Source organism: Lissotriton vulgaris, chromosome 5, assembly GCF_964263255.1.
Source record: "Lissotriton vulgaris chromosome 5, aLisVul1.2, whole genome shotgun sequence".
NCBI classification, from domain to species: Eukaryota; Metazoa; Chordata; class Amphibia; order Caudata; family Salamandridae; genus Lissotriton; species Lissotriton vulgaris.
Window position 1 is genome coordinate 1,642,676,657 of NC_141693.1, and position 22,497 is coordinate 1,642,699,153.

At 44.5% G+C, this 22,497-nt stretch overlaps 1 protein-coding gene across 1 annotated transcript in view; it reads left to right on the forward strand.

Moving 5' to 3' along the window:
* The first annotated feature begins 3,344 nt into the window (after nt 1-3,344).
* TMEM98 (transmembrane protein 98) overlaps nt 3,345-22,497 on the forward strand; it is a 342,838-nt gene continuing 323,685 nt past the window's right edge. The window contains exon 1 of the mRNA XM_086923789.1: nt 3,345-3,454. The gene's annotated coding sequence lies outside the window, so the exon portion shown is untranslated. The remainder of the gene's footprint in view (nt 3,455-22,497) is intronic.

Below are 22,497 nucleotides of genomic sequence, written 5' to 3' on the forward strand. Positions count from 1 at the left end.
TTGCTAAATGTTTCATCCCTGGGGCTCATTCCAGAAGATACCAACTGCTAGGCACTTCCCTGTTTCGGTGGAACCATGGCTACTGGAAGTGGTCGACCTTATCTATGGCTAATTATATCCATGAAGACTCAACCTTTCAGAACTATGAGTGAACGCCAAGGATCCTCCAAGCTATGTCAGAGTGACAGGTGTAAACTGTTACACTTCAAATATTTGTATTTTATCTATTACACTCTGGTGTTATTGCATACAGTTGACCCCTTTTCCTGCTCCGACTATAGCGGATGGACTCCTCCAGAGGCTGATGTCATTCATTTGGCATAGTGCTACTTGGAAATTAAGAATTTTTAGAGAATAGCGTTTCATGCAATTAGTAAAATTGTTCAGGTACACTATGTAACCACCTCCTCCCCCACACATTGTCACTCCTGGGATATGAAGTGGAGATTCCTAAATCAGTTAGAAAATGTAAGTCCACATCCACTTACCTGAAAGAGATATAGCTTTGTATGGTAAACCTGTACTCACCTAGATATACTTCACAATATTTGGTATGCAATATTTATGCTACAATATTTTTGTATATCAGTATTTTGCCCTCAATATTATGGTAGTATACCTGCACCAGTCGTCTGCAGGCTTCCACTGTAGGCACATAAGTCAGAGTGATGCTGACCTGTCCTGCCATATGAAGTTGAGGTGCAGGGGTGATGTATCACCCCCAAAATCATGCTGAGCTAAGAAGGTAAATGAGCAATAAAAATGCCTTAAAAATGTGTGTTTATCTTGTCATATTTGTTGTGCTTCAAAGACAGCAGTCTCTTCTGAAAAATCTTTTAACATGGGGATTGAGGTTTACTTTTCTTCCTCTGACTGCAAAGTGAGAGTATTTTGTAATTTGGGTGCATCGCAAGATTGCTAGTGTTAAAGGGAACACTGTAGGATGTCATTTGTTCTAACAAATAACAATGTGTAAATACCTGTAAATGAACTGTACATATATTTCAGAATATATCAGCAGTTTGGAAAGCAGAAATGAAGAAAATATTTTGTACTCCAAAATGTGATGGAAACAAAGATATTAATAGTATCCAAACAAATTAAGACATTTTATTTGGTGATATGCAATGGATAAATAGTTGATGATTTCCATGTATTATTGTTTGTTCGTAATATCGATTTGTCAGTAAAACGGTATGTCTGTGCAAATGTAGTGCCCATTTCAATGGAAGGTGTGCTGCCTGTAAATGCCAATGCACTACCACTTTTGTAATATATTTGCTGCAGGATGCTCCAAAATACACCTCCAGTGAAATTCCTACACCTTTCCCACCCTTCTGTTGAATACATTTGTTACACTTGTTCTTTTCATTTGCTTGGATTTTTCACAATCCCTATGACTTCACTGATTTAACATTGATGGCAGAACCCCACTGAAAATTGTTTCGGCCCCCTGGCTCTCAATGGTGATCCTGTGAGTGTTGTAGTCACCCCAGGTGTGTTAACAGTCAAGTATTTCCATAAGAACAAAGTATGCATACATTGTAACCCTTCTTAAATGAGGGACTGATGACAAAAGTGAACATAAAGGCTTTTTACCAAATTTACCTTCCAAATTTAAAAGCGGCTGGACCTTTGGTTTAAAAACGTCGAAGACTACTCCGTCTCTGTCCTGATTACACTAATTTCAATGGCCCGTGGAGTAAGGGTCATCAGAGGCAGATCTCTAATGCTGCCCACCTAATTTAGGTGGAATTAGAGGTCTGTTTTCACTGCCCATCACCACTAGAAAAACCCTGGCAGTAAAACCTCCTAAATGCTCCCCTCGCCATGGAATGGCTCTCAAGGCAAACGCAGCATTTTTATTTCCATTTTCAAAACGAAAATCCTGCTTTGGGATTTCAGGCCCTATATGCTCAGTCGTTGCACATTCCCAGCAGCCAATTTTGTCTGGTTTCTGCTTTATCTTTATCCAAACAAGTTTTCTCTTAACTTCCACTGGATTTCATTAGCTGTCATTTACACGAAGAGGACCATGAATACACAAATACTTCAGGTTCAGAATCCCAAGTGAAGGATTTATGGCAAGATAACCTAAGTAAGAATGCTGATTTACATAATATGAATAAATACATAGTAGTGACACGGTAAAAAACATGACTCGCAAAGATAGAATCAAATTCTCTCTCAATTAGACAAATGATACAAACTGTATGTATTCGTTTTTTTAGAATGAAGAAACACTGTTTTTAAGTAAGCTCTGGCCTGAAGAAGTTGTTGTAAGATTTATAACAAAGCACCGAAACGCGTCGACAAAGGACTTTTTCTGCTGGTTTTAATATTGATTATTAGGATGTTATTTATTGAATTGTGATTTATGTTCAAATTTATCTACACTGTATGAACTATTTACTCTGAGTTTTGAATTGTAAAAGGAAATGTTACAGGAAGTGTGGAATTTGTACCAGAGTATATGAGTGGAAAAATGTTATATAATATGTGGATTACAAAATGGTTTTAATATAAAACATTTTTTTGTATAAAGAATAAAATTAGAGAGTTAAAATGAATTTCAGTGTCGTACTACAATAATTACCTGTGTCACTATACAGCACAATAAGTTGATATTTGTGTGTAGGCCCATAGGCCACTTAAAAAGCTAACAACCCAGAAAGGATTTTTCTTGTTGATACTGTCTCATGATGTAGCTTGGGCCTGAAACCACAGCTGCCTCTTTCTTCTCATCTGTGTTCAGCACATGTGATGCGATTTCGAGTTATGTTATTCCACGGTTCAGGGTTAAGAAAGATGTGAAATCAGTCCTGGAGTTGGACCCGAAAGTTAGCAAATATTTAACACTAAACCAGACGCACCACCATTCTGATTATCTGAAGTAGGGGCTACCATCTGTGGGGTGGAAGGATCTTTCAATTGATCCTGGAGAAGGCAATATTTGATCACCTACTTAGGCGCTGATATTTTTGTTTGTGCATAAACATGTCTAATAATCCATTGGGAAAGTCCTGGATCCAAAGAGATTAATTGTAAATATTCGATGGGAATTTCCTTGTAGGGTTGGTTGTGAAAAGAAACAGAAATATCCAAGAACTAAAATCAAATGCTGTACGGAAGTAAAACTACACTTACACACTTACCTAACTGAAAACAACACATTTACGAGAAAGCGAATTGTTATAACTGAAGTAGCGCATTGCCTGAGGGGTTTAAATGTAGCCAGTCAGGGGGGTGGTCACTTTTGTTATCATGTTTCGCTGCTTCAGATTGTTTCATTTGGCTTGCCTCGTTTCCCAGGGTGCACCTGGGTATTCCGCTGCTGGAAAGTCGAGCTTTTCGCCTCCTTTACAACTAATACTCTGTCAGGTTGGAGTCTGCTCCGTGTTACTGCCAGCACGCTCCCAGACGATAGGAATGTGAGTGGCACACAAGACTACGGGTAAGTGCAATTTATTCTTTAAATATTGTTGCAATTGCCTGCCCAGCAGTGGCTTAAAAACAGCAGGCGGTGCATGTTTGAGGGCACGAACGAAGTTAAAAAACTTTAATAAAGTACAGTATCGGCGAGTCTACGCTGAGATTGCTGCAGAGCCTGGCACGGTTTCTTCTTGGGGCGGGGAAGGGTAGAGAACGGGTTCGCAGAGATGTCTGCACAGGGCTTGCCTTTTCTTTCGTTTATGGGAGTTTGATGACTCTTCGGTAGTTATTTGTTGAGCTCTTGGGATAGATACAAGTTTGTAAAGTCGTCTGGATGGCCAGGGCGAACTGGATTTATGTGTGGTTGTGTCGCTGCTGCTGGGGTTACAGCGCAACTATTTATGGAAAAAAGTGTTTGCTGTGTGATTAATCCTATTATTGAATTAAAGCATTCCTGTGCTCTGGTGGCTGGGTGGTGCTAGGAGGGCTTAAGTGGGGGTAGGGTGAGATGAGGTCTGTGCTTATGATAGCGCCTCTTAAAATAAATTGATGGCATTACTTCTACATATAGTATTATTTGTGTTGCTTATTACAATTTATAATACGCTGCCTATCAAAGGGACAATGAGGAGCTGTGCAAGCCGTTGTGTAAATAATAATGGATATCTATCTATCTATCTATCTATCTATCTATCTATCTATCTATCTATCTATCTATCTATCTATCTATCTATCTATCTATCTATCACAGTGGACTAGCCATTAGTACTGGGTTTCAGAACACCGTGCTGCCTGGCATAAAGCGCTTCAACGCCTCGTCAGGGGCTAGTAAGCGCTACATAAATGTAATTATAATACTATACAGTATCACAAAAAACATGCTTATGGATTACTCACACGTCGTATAAAGTAAAACATTGTTTTAAAACAATCGTAAATCAATTTTAAAGAGTGCAGGTTACTTTCTGATCCAGCCCCACCAAGTCTTTCAGGTCCATGCATGATGTGATGCTCCAGTTCATGTCTTTTCTTTCATTTCTGGAGCTTGTAGTCCTGTTCATTCCCTTTTTTCCTTTGAATTTTGAGCCCTGGAGTCCTGTTTGTCCAGGACTACAGGGCTCAAGATTCAAAGAAAAAACCTGTACTGGAGCAGAGCATCACGTATGGACCTAGTAAACTTGGTCTCTATGCAGTGATCGAGACGGGTGTCAGCAACCCTGGGTTCATTTATCAATCAATCAATCAGTGCCACTTATAAAGCGCGCTACATACCCGTAGGGTCTCAAGGCGCTGGGGGAGGGGGGGGTGGGGGGGGGGGGGGGGGTGGGGGGGGGGGTGCCGCTACTGCTCGAACAGCCAGGTCTTCAGCTTCTTCCTGAAGGAGAGGTGGTCTTGGGTCAGGCGCAGGTCGGTCGGGAGGGAGTTCCAGGTCTTGGCGGCCAGGTAGGAGAAGGACCTTCCTCCTGTAGTCGCTCTTCGGATGCGGGGGACGGCGGCGAGGGCGTGGTTGGCTGATCGGAGGTGGCGTTTGGGAGCGTAGAAGTTGACTCGGCTGTTGAGGTAGCTCGGGCCTTGGTCGTGTAGGGCTTTGTGTGCGTGGGTGAGGAGGCGGAAGGTGATTCTTTTGTTGACGGGGAGCCAGTGAAGGTCTCTCAGATGTCCGGAGATGTGGCTGGTTCGTGGGATGTCGAGGATGAGTCTGGCTGAGGCGTTCTGGATCCGCTGGAGTCTCTTCTGGAGCTTGGCGGTGGTACCGGCGTAGAGGGCGTTGCCGTAGTCCAGTCGGCTGGTGACGAGGGCCTGGGTGACGGTCTTCCTAGGTCTTATAGAAAGTCTTATAGAAAGTATAATTGATTTCGATTTTATTGGGATGAGCTATCAAGGTTCCGGTTCGATCATGGACAATAACCGCTGCAGAATGTGTGCACAGTGCATGCAGCATGCTGTGTGGGCAGGACTAGCCACGATTTAAATAAACACAAATTGGACCAACTGATATCCCTAGGAGCTTGGATATGTAAGGCAAAAACAGAAACTATGGTTCCTTCCCAAAGACTTGCGAATGCCTATAGTTGTTTGGAGAGAGTCAAAAAGATGTGTGCACCCAACATAAGTAATTTATAAATAAAACAATGACTAGCATTAGACCACACACATCATGATTTTCCATTTGTAATCATCTATAGTTGATCTAGAACAATATATGCACACAATATATACATAAGCAGTGCTGCAGGTGAATCAAAAGACAAAAAGATTCCCACCATGAATGAAGAGTCGAATGGGAACATTAATGTACTGTATTTTTTAGAAATAATTTGTTATCCATGAGTATGTGCGCTGATTCACATGTTTGTCTTGCTACGTTTTTGTTGCTTGAGGTAGAGGGTTCTACTTCTCCCGGTGTCTTGTTGTGATGAAGACCCATTCAATTGATCTGTTAGAAGGTCAAAACGTTGACAATTAATGAGTTTTTGAGGTTTTCCTGAGTTATGAGCATTATAAGCTATTTAAAACTTGATCATGACAGTATTTTTTCTACTCAGCCAAAACATGTACCTTTAAAATCTGTTGTGCCTTGTGTTTTGCCTACTCGCGACTTGTTATGTTATGTTATGCTGTGTGTATTTTTTTAGCCACTATCATCAGTAAGAGTACCCTGGTGCATCCCACGGATGCTAGCCATGTATAAATTTACTTGAAGAACCAAGTCTCCAGCTTCTTGCAGAAATCAGAAGGAGAGGAGAAAGCTCTAATGTAGAATGGGAGGTCGTTCCATGCTTTGGAGCAATGTACAAGAAATCTCGACCTCCTGATCTACTTTTTTTTCATGTGTGAAACATTTGCCAGAAAGAGTCTGGCTGAGCAGAGGTGCCTGGAGGGTTGATAGAAGTGTATGTAGGCTGGCCTGTGTTGTGCAGTACTTTGTATGCATGGGTGAGGAGCTTGAGATATGAGATCTTGAGATATGCCCACTTGTGTGAAGGGAGCCAGTGGAGTTTGCTCTGGTGCAGTGTGATAGGGGACTGGTGTGGAAGGTTGAGGATGAGTGTGGCCGATGCACTCTGGACGTTCTGTGGGCTTTTTGTGAATTGCTTGCTGATTCCTGAGTGAAGCGAGTTCCCGTAGTCTAGTCTGCTGGTGATGAAGGCTTGGGTGACAGTCTTTCTAGTGTTGCTTGGTAGTCACCTGAAGAGTTTTCTCAACATCCTCAGAGGGTGGAAGCAGGTTGTGGCTGTGAAGTTGACCTGGGCAGACATGTCCAGTCATTGATGGTGGTCCTGAGGTTTTATGCTTGTAAGCTGGGGACAAGGGTGGATCCTAGGTCTGCATGCCACATTGCAGAGTCTCATAATAAGGCATCTTTTCTGGAAATCCCAATTTTGGTCTTGTCAGTGTTCAGCTCGAGTTTGTTGGACTTTATCCAGGTGGCCACTTTGGTCATGTAGGTAATGAAGTTGTTCCTTCTGTTTGGTGTGTTGTCCGAGAGGGACAGTATTCGTTTGTTGTTATCTGCATAGATGACTATGTTGATGCTGTGTGCTCGGAGGACGTCAGCCAGAAGGATCATTTAGATTCTGAAGAGGGGCTGAGCAAGGAGCCCTGAGGAACTCAGCAAATGAGGCTCTGGGCTTTGAAAGAGTAAGGTGGCAAGTTGACTGCCTGGGTTGTTCTGGTAAGGAATGTGCGGCCACATTTGAGGTTGGGTCTTTGGATACCAGTCTTGTGTATTTGTTTTTTCAGGATAAAGTGGGAGACTGTGTTGAAGGCTGACAGTTTGAATATGGTGAGGGCTGCTGGTTCCCTTTTGTCCAGGATCATCAGCTGTCATCTGTTGCTGCGATGAGGGCTATCTCAGTGCCGTGGTTGAGTCTGATTCCAGACTACGTGGTGATTGGTGAGGTGGTCAGTGAGACGTCCTTTGTTGGCTTCTTCTAGGACCTTGGCTGGCTAGGGTAGCAGGGAGATTGGTCTGTAGTTTGCAAGGTTGAGTGGGTCTGCTGAGGAGTTCTTGTTGAGAACATTGACAGCATCACGGTTTGTGCATTTTGTAACATTTTCACCAGGAGCACCTCCTATGTATACTTTGTATACATTGTGTGCATGCATTATTACTTGTGACTATGATCAAGGCCATGGGGTGGGCAGGAACTTGTCAATCTGGTCATTGTTTGAAACAAAGAAATATACATATGTTTTTTATTCAGGAATTCTATAGAAAGAATGTCATGGCGACTATCTTGAACATATAGAAGATGCAATTTCAAAATGGCACGCTGCAACTAGTGACTTTGATAATGCTGGTGCAAGTTTAAAAGCATCTGGTTTTGGAAACACTGGGGCATGTGCTTTTGCATATGTATCTGTCTGCATCCTCCCAGAAAGGACTTCTGTGACAATCTCTCCTTCAATTTATGTTTGCTGACGCTTGGTATACAATTATCATTATTATTATTATTTTGTTGCTTTACCAATGTTAAGTATATGTGTGATATACATATACGCGCACACATTTGACTCCCACCTAATCCCCACCCGCCCCCCCCCCCCCTCCCCCCCTTGGTGAAGGGAGGAGGGTGCTGCTCCACAAATGTAGTTTTTCAGATGTGTTATTTTGGCAGCCAGCATCCCATTTAAATATGCACAGGCTGTTGATCCCACCATGTCTCCTCGGTGTCCTGTATTCTGTTTGAGGTTAGCAAAAGGGCAAATGTCTGGTAAATGCTGGTGCGGGCACAGGATGTCTGGCCTCTTAAAAATATTTGTTCAAATCCCGGCTCCCTTCCTTTTCACAGTAACTTTCAATGCGGCCTGCTTCGCTTATCACAGAGGTCAGCACAGGAGACGTGAAACACCTGGATCTTTCTCAGCAGCCATATCTAATGAAAACACTCTCCTCCGCGGCCGGCCCCACAGTTCAAACATTTTGTAAAAAAAAAGACACACATGTAACCGGAGCTGTGCTGCAGGGAATATCCGAGTATCATCAACCACTATAAATCCGCGCTGTACTCCCGGAGCGGGAGGTCACTGGCGGCAGAAGCGCAACTAGAGACAAATTTCGGGGGAAGGGGTTGCCTGAGGGGGGGGGCGGAGAGGGGGCTAATTCTTCCAGCACAGGCAGAGTGGAGATGCAGGGGCACTAAGAAGGGGCTAACGAACAACAAAGTCTCGTTAACATGTAAATGGTCTTTTAAAGACCTGTGAAGCACTCGGGTGCGGCTGTGTGTGTGCCCGGGAAGCTGTCTCAGCCCGGGCTGACACACACGGCAAGGAGGGGGAGATAGGGGGCGGGGGGCGGGGGCGGGGCAGGGGGGATAAGGGGGCTGAAGCCATGTCAGCCCAATGGGTGTTGAGCGCCTGACTGGCAGACATAATAACAACCAACACAGCGAAAGGCACCGACTTGCTGCTCATGCAGCTCGGTCAGCAGTGGCAGCTCTGTTCGTGCATCGTACGCGCAGGAGAGCAGGGTGGGCGCGATGCCATCACTGCCAGCGCGCGGTACGGGGCAGGGAGAAGCATGGACGCATTTCCTGCCTCAACAATTTCAAGCGTTGCGCAATAACCAATCCAACGCTGAACGTTAGTGTAAAAGGCTATTTATTTAGGACAAGGTTGACAACAGCAATTAACCAAAAACATCAATAACTTATCAACAATCCCCTACGTCATGTCTTTCATCCATCCATTCCCATACTCCAGTTACTCTCTCCCGCTTCTCTCAGCGATCTCCTCCCTTCCTCCAATCCTTCCACCCTTCTCTTTCAACCTCCTCCAGCATCTCCAACCATCGCACTCTTGCATCCCGCACCTCCATCATGCACCTGTAACCCCCTCCCCAGGGGGGATGAGTATGCCCATCATAGACTCCCCACCCCTCCACAGTCTCACAGCCCTACTCCCAACTTTACCTTTCCTAAAACTGGCATGCTATATCGGGTCCTTAGCCCGTTCCCCACTCCTGTAACTTGTAGGGTGGGAGGGTGGATCAACTAACATTGCGACCCTACCTTAATGGCACTGAAGAGGCTAAAACTCCTCCCCTGCCCTCTTTATACCCTAACACTTAACCCCACCCCTAGCCCTAACTACAACCCTGTCCTGGTCTCGTGCTAAAAACCCCAGGCGAAGACTGGTCTACCAACCCTACTTCCCCCGGGGGCCGCAATTGCACTGTCAGTCGTTCTCTCTCGCTTAGTATAAATGTTTGTACCAAGACTCATGAGCACAGCCGACAGATACAGAGGGAGCGCAGATTTGATCCACACATAACAGGTATGGGCAATTGCGATTGTCGGACTGGCCTATAAGGCAACCAGACAGTGCCCAATGGCCTCGTCTGACAGATCAGTGTGTGGGCCGTTTTATGTTTTTTTGTTGTAGTTTGTGGGCCGATTTTATTGCCAGGTGGGCCGTTTTTTAACGTTTCACTTTTTAAAAATTTTAATGTTGATTTCTCTGCTATTACTACAAACTTCGCCTGCAGCAGCACAATTGCATGCAGACTTGCACGCCCATTATCTTTACAAGTTGATAACTGGCTTGATTTGCAAATAGGGGTCCGATTTTTTTTGTTTAAGACCTGTTGCTCACTAATGGGGCACCTTTTATTTTTGTTCCCCGACCAAGTTTATTTCCCAGTCCCTGCAAATGTAACTCGCACACAGAAACAGGTAGAACTGTGCAGTGGGGCCAGCGATGTGAAGTAGCGGTAAGCAAGAGATGGGGGAGGGGCAGAGGGAAACTGGGTAGATGGAAGGACGATTGTGAGGAGATGCGAAAGGCAGAGCGCACGAGACATATAGAGATAGAAGAGGATGAGTGATGTAATGGTGGCCTCCGAGTAAAAGAGCATGAAGTGAAATGTTGTTCCAGAGTTTATTCAACAAAGTAGCACGGCCACAAGGTTCACTTGGAAGTAGCCGTTCCAGGTGTGCACAGCTGTGCATTCAGCACTGCAATGACCCCACAGCGTTCCATGCCTGATTACCATATCTAACAGAATGTTCTAAGAACTGTACACACTTGAGAATGCATCTTATACTTAAAGGAAAATGCTTACATCAATGATGTGATTTGAGATCTCATCAGTGATGTCATAAATGATGTCAGAGAACATGTTATGAGTGATAAAGTCATGAACAGTGCATAGTGGGAACACAAGTTATAGTTAGCTCAAATAACTATAACTGGTGAATTTTTGTGTTTTTTTTTTAGTTCAAAACGTTAATGCCACTGACATATTGACCTAGCTTTAATGTTACTTTAAGCTCAAGTTTTTTTAGTGAATTTCTAAGTCTAAAAAGAAACAAAAACAGATCTTTTTATCACACCTAACTATAATTTTACTTTAGCCTTTGTTTTTTTCAGTGAATTTCTTTGGAATTTTTTTAAAGTAAAGTAACATTTTATTGCCATACATAAAGCCAACCACCCGTCACGCACAGCCTTTGGTCATGCGCGGCAAGGGGTTAGCTGCAGGGCCTGTGTTGCAGCTAGGCCCTGCTTCCAACACCCCGCAGGCTACTGTGCACAGCTTTTGAGCCCAAATAGGCCCCGGGAACCACTTCCACTGGTGCCAAAGCTGATCAAAAAGGGCAGAGGCTTGTGGCCCCCCTCCCTGGGCCTTCCTGTGCATGGGGGACCCCATCCCTCGGGGCAAAATATTTTGAAAAAATGGGAGTGGGACCCCATTCCCTAGGCCAGTGCCTTTTTTCAAAAGCAGAGAGGGGCCATATATGTAAATTAAATGTAAATTGATACTTGTATAGCGCACTACTCACCCACAAGGGTCTCAAGGCGCTTGTACGAATACTGCTGTGGAACCCATCCTGGCTTTCCCAGTGAGGCGTCCACTCCTGGGCACCCCCAAGGTGGAGGCCAGGCATCCTTAGCGTTGTGGGGGCCGTTGCGGAGATTAAGCAAGCTATTGCCCAGAGTTGCAGAGTGGGACTCCATAATTGGAATAGGCACCGAGGCGAGAATTATCAGGTCCATGGAATTTTGAGCCCAAGACCCGCCGAGGTGGGGAATTGAACCTTGGTCCCGGGCTAGACCTCTGCATCAGGGTCTGCCGCTCTAACCATTGAGCCACACTTCTCCACCATACAGCCCCCTTCCCCCAGCCTATTTTGACCATGGGGGACCCCATCTCCTGAGGCCCATATCAGTTATAGGTGGGTGCCCCAGTGCCCAACTGGGGCACCGAAGGAGCAGCACTTTAGGAGCTGCAGGGGAAGACCTAGTGCTCCCGCAACCCCAGTCGGGCAGGGAATCAGATCACAAGTCTGCTTCCAACCAGAGGGAGCATTTTCAAAACTTTTGCTCCCATTTGGCGGGAGATTTGAAAATGCTCCCGCCAGATCGAAGCAAAAATGTTTCCCTGACCATGGTAGTGTGGGTAGGGAAACAACGGTGTCCTGGTGATGGGCTCCTTGGGACACAGCAAGTGAGCAGGCCTCAGGAATGGGGTCCCTGAGGCCATCAAAGGCTCTAGGATGGGGGTTTGCCCCCCTGTTTCTTTGAAGTGACAGCCCTTGGGGATGGGTTCCCTAGTCCTTTTTAATGCCCCGGCAGGGGGGTTGGGTGGGCACTCTCCTTTTAAATACATTGGTCCCCAGGGGATGGGGTCCCCGGGGCCAAATAATAATAATAATAATAAATACGGCTCGGCGAGGGGTGCTGTGTGCCCCCTTCCCATAATAATTTAATAGGGCCCTGGGGGATGGCTCGGGGAGGAGGGCCAAATCAAAACAAGCATTTGCATTACACTCGGTCTTGCCTTTGGGACCTAAGCATTTAGTCATGCAGCACGTTATTGTGGGTACAGCAAAATTTACAGGTACATTAAAAGCGCCCGGCCTCCCGAAACCTCCAGAGCTCTCGAAGATGGAGCGTGGTAATTGTTCTCATTATGGAAACTGCAATGTAACGCGGCAGTTGAACCTGCACTCTGACATAGGTTAATAATTGCCCTAATTTGAATGGGACTTACATTAGGTCAGCCTCACGGACACAGTGAGAGGGAGGGATGGGGCTCGGAGACTGTTGTGACTTGCCACTGGCCGTGGAGAGGCATAATTTCCCAAATTGGTGGCAGCGGCTTATCTATTCCAGACAGAGCGACAAACCATCCAACAAGGAAGGAGTGGTCTCCATAAGATATGCAGTGGGGCTGGCAGGAGCATAGAATAGGCAGGCTTTTTTTGGTGTAGGGAGGAAGGGCACCCCACGGGGAGATGCAGCGCGAAGCTGCAATTAAAAGATAAAGCGCTGCACTCGTGAAATGGGAACCTCGCTGAAAGTTAAGCTATGTTCCAAGTTATTAAAAAATGAAGGTGGGAGAGCTACGCCAAAAGAAAGGTGCCTCCACCATACTTCAAGATAAAGTGTGGAATGCTGCGCTGCAACAATTTACAAAGAAGAGTTCTACGAAACAACAGATGAAGAATGGAAGCAAAGCTCGTAGAAGAGAATACAGCATGTCTCGCAGACCAGCACATGCACTGCCTAGGCTCAACCTAAACAGCACAATTTGTGGACCAAGATCTAGCTTCCTGATAAATTTAGTGTTATTCCAGTCAGCAGTTTTTGCAGTGGTGCTTTTTAAAGAAGTCTATAGAAAATGCATGTGTATTTTGCATTTTGGGACCCCTTTATTTTTTTCTCTGTCCCCACCTGACAATCTCTCCACAACTTTACATGCACATGGGCAAACAAAAACACTCTATTGGAAAGGTTTGTGGAGATTTGTCAAACAGTGTCAAAGTTATTAGCAATACAAAAAACACATTTCCTATGGAAATGATGACTTAACTATAACTACCCAGTGGCATCCGCCACTGGGTTTTATATATACATTGTTTCTTGGGTTTATCTAGTGGATGTACCCGGCATTCAAGCAACTGATTAAGACTCAGGTGATTCAGGGACAAACAAAAGATATTTATCTTTGCACATTTACTAAACACTGGAAGACTATGACAGCCCAGAGAGGCCAGAACTTGTATAAGTGCCTCGGGGATTTCTGCAACTACTAATATGCCTATGATGGCCTCATTAAAGAAGTTGAGTGCGTAACCCCAGCTGGATGACTTTTTATGTCAATGCGACCCCATGATTGAGGGGTCTAGGGCTACATATATTACTGTGGCATGACTGGCAATTATGTTTGCCCAAAAAAGAAGTTGTGCAGAACCTTTTTAAAAATAGAAAACATTGCTTGGGAAAGACTTTAAACTACACGCATGGATTGTTTAAAGTATTTTAGGAAGAGGTCTAATAAGGAGGAATCAATGCTCCTCTGTCACTTTTGCCTGTGCACTAGCGTGCGGCTGCTTCTTTCGCGGGGGTGTACCCACGTGTAAAATTAAAGCTCAAAGGTTCCGTGCTTGATGCTCACTAAATAAAGTACTCGCAGGGTGAGTTCAACAAACGTATTAAATTAACTCCTGCAAAAAGAGACACGTTTTGGCTGTCGCCTTTGTTGGTGTAACCAGGCACGCCAGAAACGAACATAATTTAAACCACTCTTGACATGGGCCTAGCCATGATTGAAGGACTTGGCATGAGAAAACAATAACACCGCCACATTGGAATGGTGTGAGAACAATACATCATGATTGGTGCTCTTATTCAACAATGCTTCATTTGAATCACCCAGTGTTATATTCAAAACAATTATTATTGTCTTATCATCTTCCTTCACAAGCTCATTCTCCCGGTCTTGAATGTCCTTAAGTGCTTTCTCTGTCACTCCATGTGAATTTCACCAGAATAGTTAGCATACCCTGAAAGGAGGTAAACGTATGTTCCGCCCACAGGACCGGACTGGCCGTTGCGGGCACCGGGCAGTCCCCCGGTGTGCTGCAAGGGTGGGGGCTGGTTTTGGGCCCCTGGGGGCCGTTTTTTTTACAGGGCCATTTTTGAACCTGAGGAAAAGTGTTCTTCTGATCGGCATCATTTGTACCGGGACTCCATTGTTTCTTCATTGCCATCTCGTGTCAAACACTTCCACACGACCCACCTGGTCGTTGCTTGGGAAAATTCTAACTGACACGACAAAAAACATCTTGCAGCCTGCATTTCTGCCCAAGAACTGTCGCACACCCAACCCCCCTATTCTTTGCAGTTCAAGCCATGAGACACTCAAGCCCTGAGTAAATGATCTGTTTTCCATCTCCTGCTCCCAGCCTGGTAAACATCCTTGACACCGTGATCAGGTTATCTGGACAATGGTCTGACTGCTGGGCCTTGATCAGGGTGATTAAACAATGACTTGAAAGACCGGGCTTTGGTCAAGCTGAGTGAACAATGACCTGAAAGACCAAAGCTTTGATCGAGCTGAGTGAACAATGATTTGTGTACCAAGCCTTGACCAGGTCACCATCTACAAATATCGTCTGGGTCTGGTTATCAACTGCAAACACTGCCCTGATTGAACAATGGACTAACAGCCAAAAGACTGGAATGAAAAAGTATAAAAGGCTTGTAAGCTGCGGACTAAAGCAGCAGCCTCCTCTATCTTGTCTCTGACTAGCTTGGGACTCTGTTCCATAGCCCGGGCTATTGAACAAATCTGTGTTCCTCCTGCAGACGAAGGCTCCTTTATCTCCTTTTACTAAGTATGGATGGTATGGAAGACTTGGGCCGTTCCCCCGCCGCCGAGACCCAGTAAGTGGGTTAATCCGGTTCTTCACAGCATAGCTGCAAAATCGGCCCTGTAAAAAAATCAGCCGAAAACCGGCCCCGGCAATGAGCTCGGCGGCACCCCCAACCCCCTGGGGGGAGGAAGGGGGCGGCCAAGCACTTTGCCCGGGCCGATTTTGGTTCCCAGTCCGGCCCTGTCCACCCACTCTTCTAAGAGCAGTAGGTCAGGATTTTCATACACCAGTACTGTATATATTCTAAGTCCTCTAGGGACACAATTGACTTCGATGTAACTTTGTAGGGTTCTTGCTTCCCACCACTTGCGTATTTCATGCTCATACAATTTCTCCAGGGTTGTAATTTGAGAGGCTAAGCTTGAGATTGCTCTTGTTCCAGAGCTATTCCTTACTGTTTCATTGCCCGGTCTTCTAAAAAAAATATCCAAAGCTGCTTCCCGGCATTCTGATTCACAGAACATTCTCCTGAATATAATGTAAGCATTTACATTCACTTAAATCCCATTGCATGAATACCCCCTCGTTCTGCCACTGCCCGTTATCGTGAGTAAATGCGCACTGGATTAGCTTACCCGCTGGGTGTAGACTGGTCTCCTCCGGCTCCCCCAGTGGAATCCAAAGTCTCCGTCCCCGTTTTACACTTTCCTCTATATTACAGGTGGATCCTGCAGCGGTGGTGCATGGGAACACTGATCAATGCTTCTCGATTCACATACTTGTGACGCATAACATAGTTTGAAAATAGTTTTGATTGTGACACTGGTTTATTTAAATGGGATATTGTCAAACAAAAGTACAAGCGAGGATTAATTGCTTTCATACCATTCCAATATGGCAGTGTTGTTTACTCATGTAAATGCCTCTAATCATGTGTGTGCCCATTATTGAATTAGCGATCAGTGATGCAAGGCTGAAAAGCCCTTACGGGACTAAATTCAATGCATGCAATTGTGATATATAATAATTGTTTTGAATAAGACACTGGTTGATTCAAATGAGGCATTGTTGAATAAGAGCACCAATCATGGTGTGTTGGATCTGACACCATTCCAATGTGGCGGTATTGTTGTTTTCAAATGCCAAGTCCTTCAATCATGTCTATGCCCATTTCAAGATTGGTTTAAATTATGTCTGTTTCCGGCGCGCCTAGTTATACCGGCGAAGGCGACCGGCGAAACGCATCTGTTGTTGCAGGAGTTCATTTAATAAATTTGTTTAACTCACCCCTGCGAGTTCTTTATTTCGTCCGCATCAGGCACGGAACCTTGGAGCTTTTACATATATATATATTACCTACTGGCAGTCGCCAGTAGGTAGTTATAGTTAGGACCTATTTTCCATAGGAAATCCGCAACATTCTATTTGGAATAACTTTGGCGCCGGTTGGCGAATCTTCGCAAAATTTTCAAAACTGGTGGGGCGCTCTGGTCCACTTCTATCCTGAAAGTCGTGGGGTGATTCGTGAAGTGGGGGCTGAGAAAAAAGGGGGGTCCCAAAATGTGTTTTTCCCATGCAATTTTCTATGGGTACCATTCATCGCGGTAACAGCCCGAACGGCTGAACGGAACTACACCAAATTTGGCAAAATTGTAGTCCTTGGTTCAGACTCAGGCCTTTTGCTTATATGGTGTAAATCTGTTCAGTAGTTCCTGAGAAAATTACAATTAAATGTACATATATATCTATGTAAAAGACAGAGAGGTACCCCTTAAATAAGCCAAGGGAAATGGGGTTATTTAACCTAAGTGAGAGAGAGAGAGTTCCCTTAAGGCACAACTTAGTACAGGTTTAAAATAACGAACCTTATGACGTGACAATTACATACAACAAGTGCATAGGGAAAGTTAAAAATTCATTTATTTTGAATATATTAAAAAAAAAACAGTTAATAGGGATAACTGAACTAGATCCCTAATCTAAAACAAAAGTAAAATTGAGACAGTAGTTAATTGCGACCTGCACAATTACAAGCAGACAGAACAGTTACAACATAAAATTGTTGGATACAGATTTGTATATTCTTGCTCCGATCTGGTAACACCAGTATTGTATCGCTACCACCTCAGCGTATCACTTGTAGTGTTGGAGACTTGAATTATACAATTTTAGTTGCGTTGATGCGTTTCGGTGATGTTTCCTTATTATGACCACCTTTATCAAGACATGTGAATTGTCTGCCAAGCACAGGGAGTGTATACAATCACCCCTAGGATAATATGGAGGGTCACTTGTAATAATCAAGTTCCGTGTCCTGATTGGAGCATGGGCTCAATTATCGCCTCATTGAAAATGCTGCTGCTAGTAGAATATTCTGTTCTGAGTGTATACGACTTATGTAGTTCCCACTTAACATAAGTGACCAAAGTTAAATTGGTTTTACTGTCGGCCCTTAAGTGTATCAGTGATTAGGCCACACTTGCCGTGTACGGATATCCCGATCTCCCAACTTCTTACAGGTAATGTCGCGGGGGATTGTATATGGAAAGGGATTCACGGTTAGGCTTCTCGGGAATTACCTAATGGGACGGTAAATGACTCCGCTGTCCCTTAGGCTCCTTTCTGTGGCCAAATATAACGAGAGACTACCTCATCAGTGGTAAAGAGTTCTGTTCTCTCTGGGGGTCCGAGTCATATATATCTATGGCCTCGGTGGATCCGTGTTTCTTGCGCGGGTTATAAGCGCACCATCCCGATCACGCACAGAATTCTGATTGGCTGTGAAGTGGTTGTCAACATTCGAAACCAGGAAGTGTTGGCAGCCATTTTGTGCCTCAGTAGAAGCGAGGTTGAAGAAATCATTTATTTATTTATTTATTTATGGAATTTTTAATGCGCAGCTACTACCCAAGGGTGTCTAGGCGCAGTATGATGCTTTAGGATACTGTGGTCAGCACACAAACTTATTGGTTAAAGAGCCAAGTCTTCAATGCCCTACGAAAACAAATGAGAGTAGGAGCAGTTTTGATGTGTGAGGGGAGAGAGTTCCACAGTCTGGGAGTTGCTACCAAGAATCGTCTGTCTCCCCAGGTGGCGGTTCTTGTTCGGGGAACAGATAGTAGACAACTAGCTGCTGATCTTAGGTTCCTTATAGGGGTTTATAGCTGAAATGCCTCTCTTAAAAACTTCAGGCCAGTATGATGAATGGCCTTATAGGCAATACATAAGGCCTTAAATTTGATCCTGCTCTCCACTCTTAGCCAATGAAGATGGCGTATAGCTGCCGAGATGGACTGGCGCCTTGGAATGTTGAGAAGGATTCTGGCTGCCATATTCTGAACAGATTGGAGCTTGTTCAGAATATATTTATGAGTGTTGAGAAAGAGGGCATTTCCGTAGTCAAGCTTGGAAAACACCAAGGTGGTAATTAGTGTTTTTCCAGCTGATGCTGGTAAGTACGGTAGCAGCTTTTTTATCTTTTTCAACGTTAAAAAGGCAACTGAAACAACCTTATTTACATGATGTTTGAAGGACAGATGTTTATCAAAGATCACTCCAAGATTCCTGACCTTTGCAACTGGGACCGGAGGAGGACCCATCTGAGTAGGCCACCAAATCGGGGACCATTCTGGAGAGATGTTACCAAAGGTCATAACCTCCGTTTTCTCCGCATTCAGTTTTAGGCAATTACTGTGCATCCAAGCTTGTACCTCCAGTATCCCCTCCTGAAAATTAGCTGCCACCACTGGGCCGTTCTTATGCACCGCCAGCACAAGTTGGGTGTCGTCAGCGTAGGTAGTTAGGCGCATCCCATGAGATTTTATGACCCTTGCCAGGTCTGCAACATAAATGTTAAAAAGCGCAGGGCTTAACGACGATCCTTGGGGGACCCCGCATGGCAGTTTAGAAGTCGGTGAATAATAATTGCCCAGTTTAACTGCCTGTTTGCGGTTAGCTAAAAAAGAAGCTATAAGATCTTTGGCCAGATTGTTAATCCCCAGGGCTGTGACATGGTCGACCAAGATGGCATGGTCGATCGTGTCAAAGGCCGCCGAGAGATCCAACAGAATGAGCACTGCTGCTCCTCCCGAATCCAAGATGTTTCTAATTTCATCGGAGGCCTTTATCAGCGCTGTTTCGGTTCCGTGTCCCCTCCGGAAACCGAACTGCGTATCATCCAGGAGTTCGTGTTGTTCAATGAACTCTGAAAGCTGCTGGGTCATGATGGCCTCTACGATTTTAGCGGGAAAGGGAAGGCAAGCAATGGGTCCGTAATTGGCCGTAACAGTGGGGTCTAAGGAGGCTTTTTGAGCAAAGGTTTAACGATGGCCTTCTTCCAGATCTCCGGGTAGACGCCTGTTTTAAAGATGGCATTACAAATGGTGGTGAGCGGCTGAGAGATGGTATTGTAGAGTTGATTCATTATATCAGGAGGGCATGGATCAAGCGGAGAACCTGATTTGATCTTGGCAGCTAGTATGCTGACCTGATCTTCTGTCACTGGCTTGAGACCAGAAAAAGAAGGATGGATCGCAGCCAGATGGGAGGATGGATCAGTCCTAACTTCCGCCGGTAGCTGTGGGAAAATGGAATAAATGTCCATAACCTTGGTGGTGAAGAAATTGGCCAACGAGTTACAGAATTCCTGAGAATGCTCAGTTGCAGAGCCAGTGGGAGGAGTAGAGAGAGAATTCACCACCTGGAATAACATCCTTGCTGAGTTCTGGGCCTGTTCAATTTGACCAGTAAAGAATGTGTTTTTTTGAGTGATGATAGCTTTCTTATAGATCGCCAGAGCATCTTTATAAGTTTGCTTAGCAGAGGGACTATAGTGCTTTCTCCAGCGTCTTTCTAGACTTCTACAATACTGGAGCTGGAGGCGCAACTCCTCTGTGAACCACTGGGCCGATGGTGTAACTCTATTTGGGCAATAAGATTTCTCAGGTGCCACTTGATTAGCTTAAAGCATAAAGGGGGTAGGGTAGAAATATCTTGACCCTCTATACCTGCTTAGAGGGTCCCACAATGACTCCCAGGGCCCAAATAGTTTTTTTTTCTTCTAAAAACGGCAAAGTGCCCTTTGGGTGCACAGATCATGCCGTAAACAAACAAATAAAAGGAAGTGTGGGGTATAATATTTAGCTGGCGGGGGGCCAAATTCTGGGGGCAAAAGTTTAAAATTTTATGGGGTCCCAGAGGGGGTTCCTAGCACCTGGGATCGCCACCCTCCGGGGCTAAAAAATTAATGGGTGGCGGGGATGGCTCAACCACCACCCCACCAGTAAAATAGATGGGTGGGGGGGCTTAAAGGCCCGCTACCCCCTGGGGCTTTTTAAAAAATGGTTGAGGGGCCTCAAAGGTCCCTCCAGTCCTAGGGACCGCCATTTCTGTTTGCTATGGCTCATTGGTGTGCACGCGTTGGGTGCACAACTCCAAGGGAAAAAAGTAATATATTTCAGATATACATGAAGCTTATGTGTTTATATTTTGTGTGGCTCTAAAAAGAGCCCTTGTGTTTATTGAGAGAATTTTGGTAATTACAAGTAAGTACCCATGCAGAGTCTAAAGTTCAAGAGGAAGACTCTGTTACCCTCATCTGTAAAATGTACACCATCTCTCCTATAGATGCCATTCATATTGAAACGCAGATTGTTGTGGTAAATTGACCCCATCCTATAATCTCGGAGAAAAGCAGAAACAGATTTATTTACATGTTTCCTAGCTTTTTCAATCTGTGAACAAAATGTATTGGACCAGTTCCTTTTGTGCCTTTGGCATATGTTAGAATACACAAAGGCAGTTTGGGGGAAAAGTGACATCAGTTCTCCAAAGGTGTCCTTCATAAGCATTTCCAGACCTACTCCAGTCAAAGTGCCTAGGTCATTGCCACCACAGTGCACAATTATGAGGTCAGGGTGTAAAAAGGATTTAACCAATGTAATCAATTGGTGCCACTTTAAACCTCTCTTTCCAATCCATTTAATGTCTAGATTTGGCAAACCTAGATCTTTGTCAATGTCTCTATTTTCTGCGTACCTTTGGCTCCAGAACATACAGCTGTGTCCCACAATCCACACTCTAAGCATCTTGAAAGGAGGTTTGGATGCTCTCAGATGGTCTCTGTAAATGAAATGGCAGTTTGAAAAGTATGATTTTTATAAAATGGTGGATAAGGTGCAGTTTTAAAAAAAAATATAGAAATGATTGGCTGTTTAAAAACATTTTAATCTGGAAAGTAGGGTGCATGTTTCTGTTTTTTTAAAGCATATTTCTTATTGGTTAGGAAAAACTGTTTGAATGGAACATTACATTAGATAAGTTGATATTTTGAAAAGGCAAGCACACTTGCTGTTTGGATTAGCAACATTGTGTGTTCCATGGAGTGTTGCCATGGTAACAGGCAGTAAGCAGATTGTGGATAGGGTTCAAACTTATGTTATTTGGAAAGGGCTAAAATGTGTAACCAATAGAAATGTGTGTTAGATTTTGAATTACTGTGGTAAGCAATATGATTTGATATTTACATGTATGTGTGTGAAGAATGAGATGGAAATTTTGCCATTTTTTTGGTTTTGCTGAGTTGTGCAGTACAGAGATTCTGTATAAGAAAATCTGGTGTGTTACTGACATAGGATATTTTGCGATGAGCTACAGCTTGAACCGCTGAACGGAATTACCCCATATTTGACAGAAAGGTAGAGCTTGGTTCAGAAAGTGACTTAAATCAGTTCAGTAGTTTTTGATAAATTAAAAAATAAGAGTGAAAAAATAATTTTGCCATAGGAAACTTTGATCACGGCTACACCCGAAACTACTGAACATAATTAGTCCAAATTTGGCAGAAACGTAGTGCTTGGGTCACTGAGAAATTAGAAAAATAAAAGTTTCTATATCTGGGCGGATCCTAAGTCCCTTGCGCGAGCTTCACTGTGATTAGCTGCCAGCACTCCAAACCAGGAAGTGTTGGCAGCCATCTTGTGACTCGGTAGAAGCGAGTCACCCGAAAACGGAGAAACAAAGGTATAAGACAAAAGAAGGGGGCAGGGTAGAAACACCCTGACCCCCTAAGCCTGCTCAGAGCGTCCCAGAAGGACCACCATCGTAAAAAAAAAGCATTAATAAAAAAATAATTGGCGCAGGGGTCATGGGTTTCCATGTTTTATTTGAATGAGGCCCCTGGGTGAGCTAGGTCTCGGGGGTATTTGTTAAAAAAATAATAGCGGGGGCTCGCTGGGACCCCCGCAGTCTCAGGGCTTCAGTTTTGTTAAAAAAATAATACAGGGTGCTCACTGGGGCCTCCGCAGTCCCGGGGCTTCAGTTATGTTGAGAGGGGAGTACAGTAGGCTGTGGAAAGAGGTCCCGTGGGTATTTGTTAAAAAAATAATAGTGAGGCTCGCTGTGGACCCCCACAGTCCCGGGGCTTCCCTCATGTTAGGAGGAGGGTGTAGTAGGCTGTGGA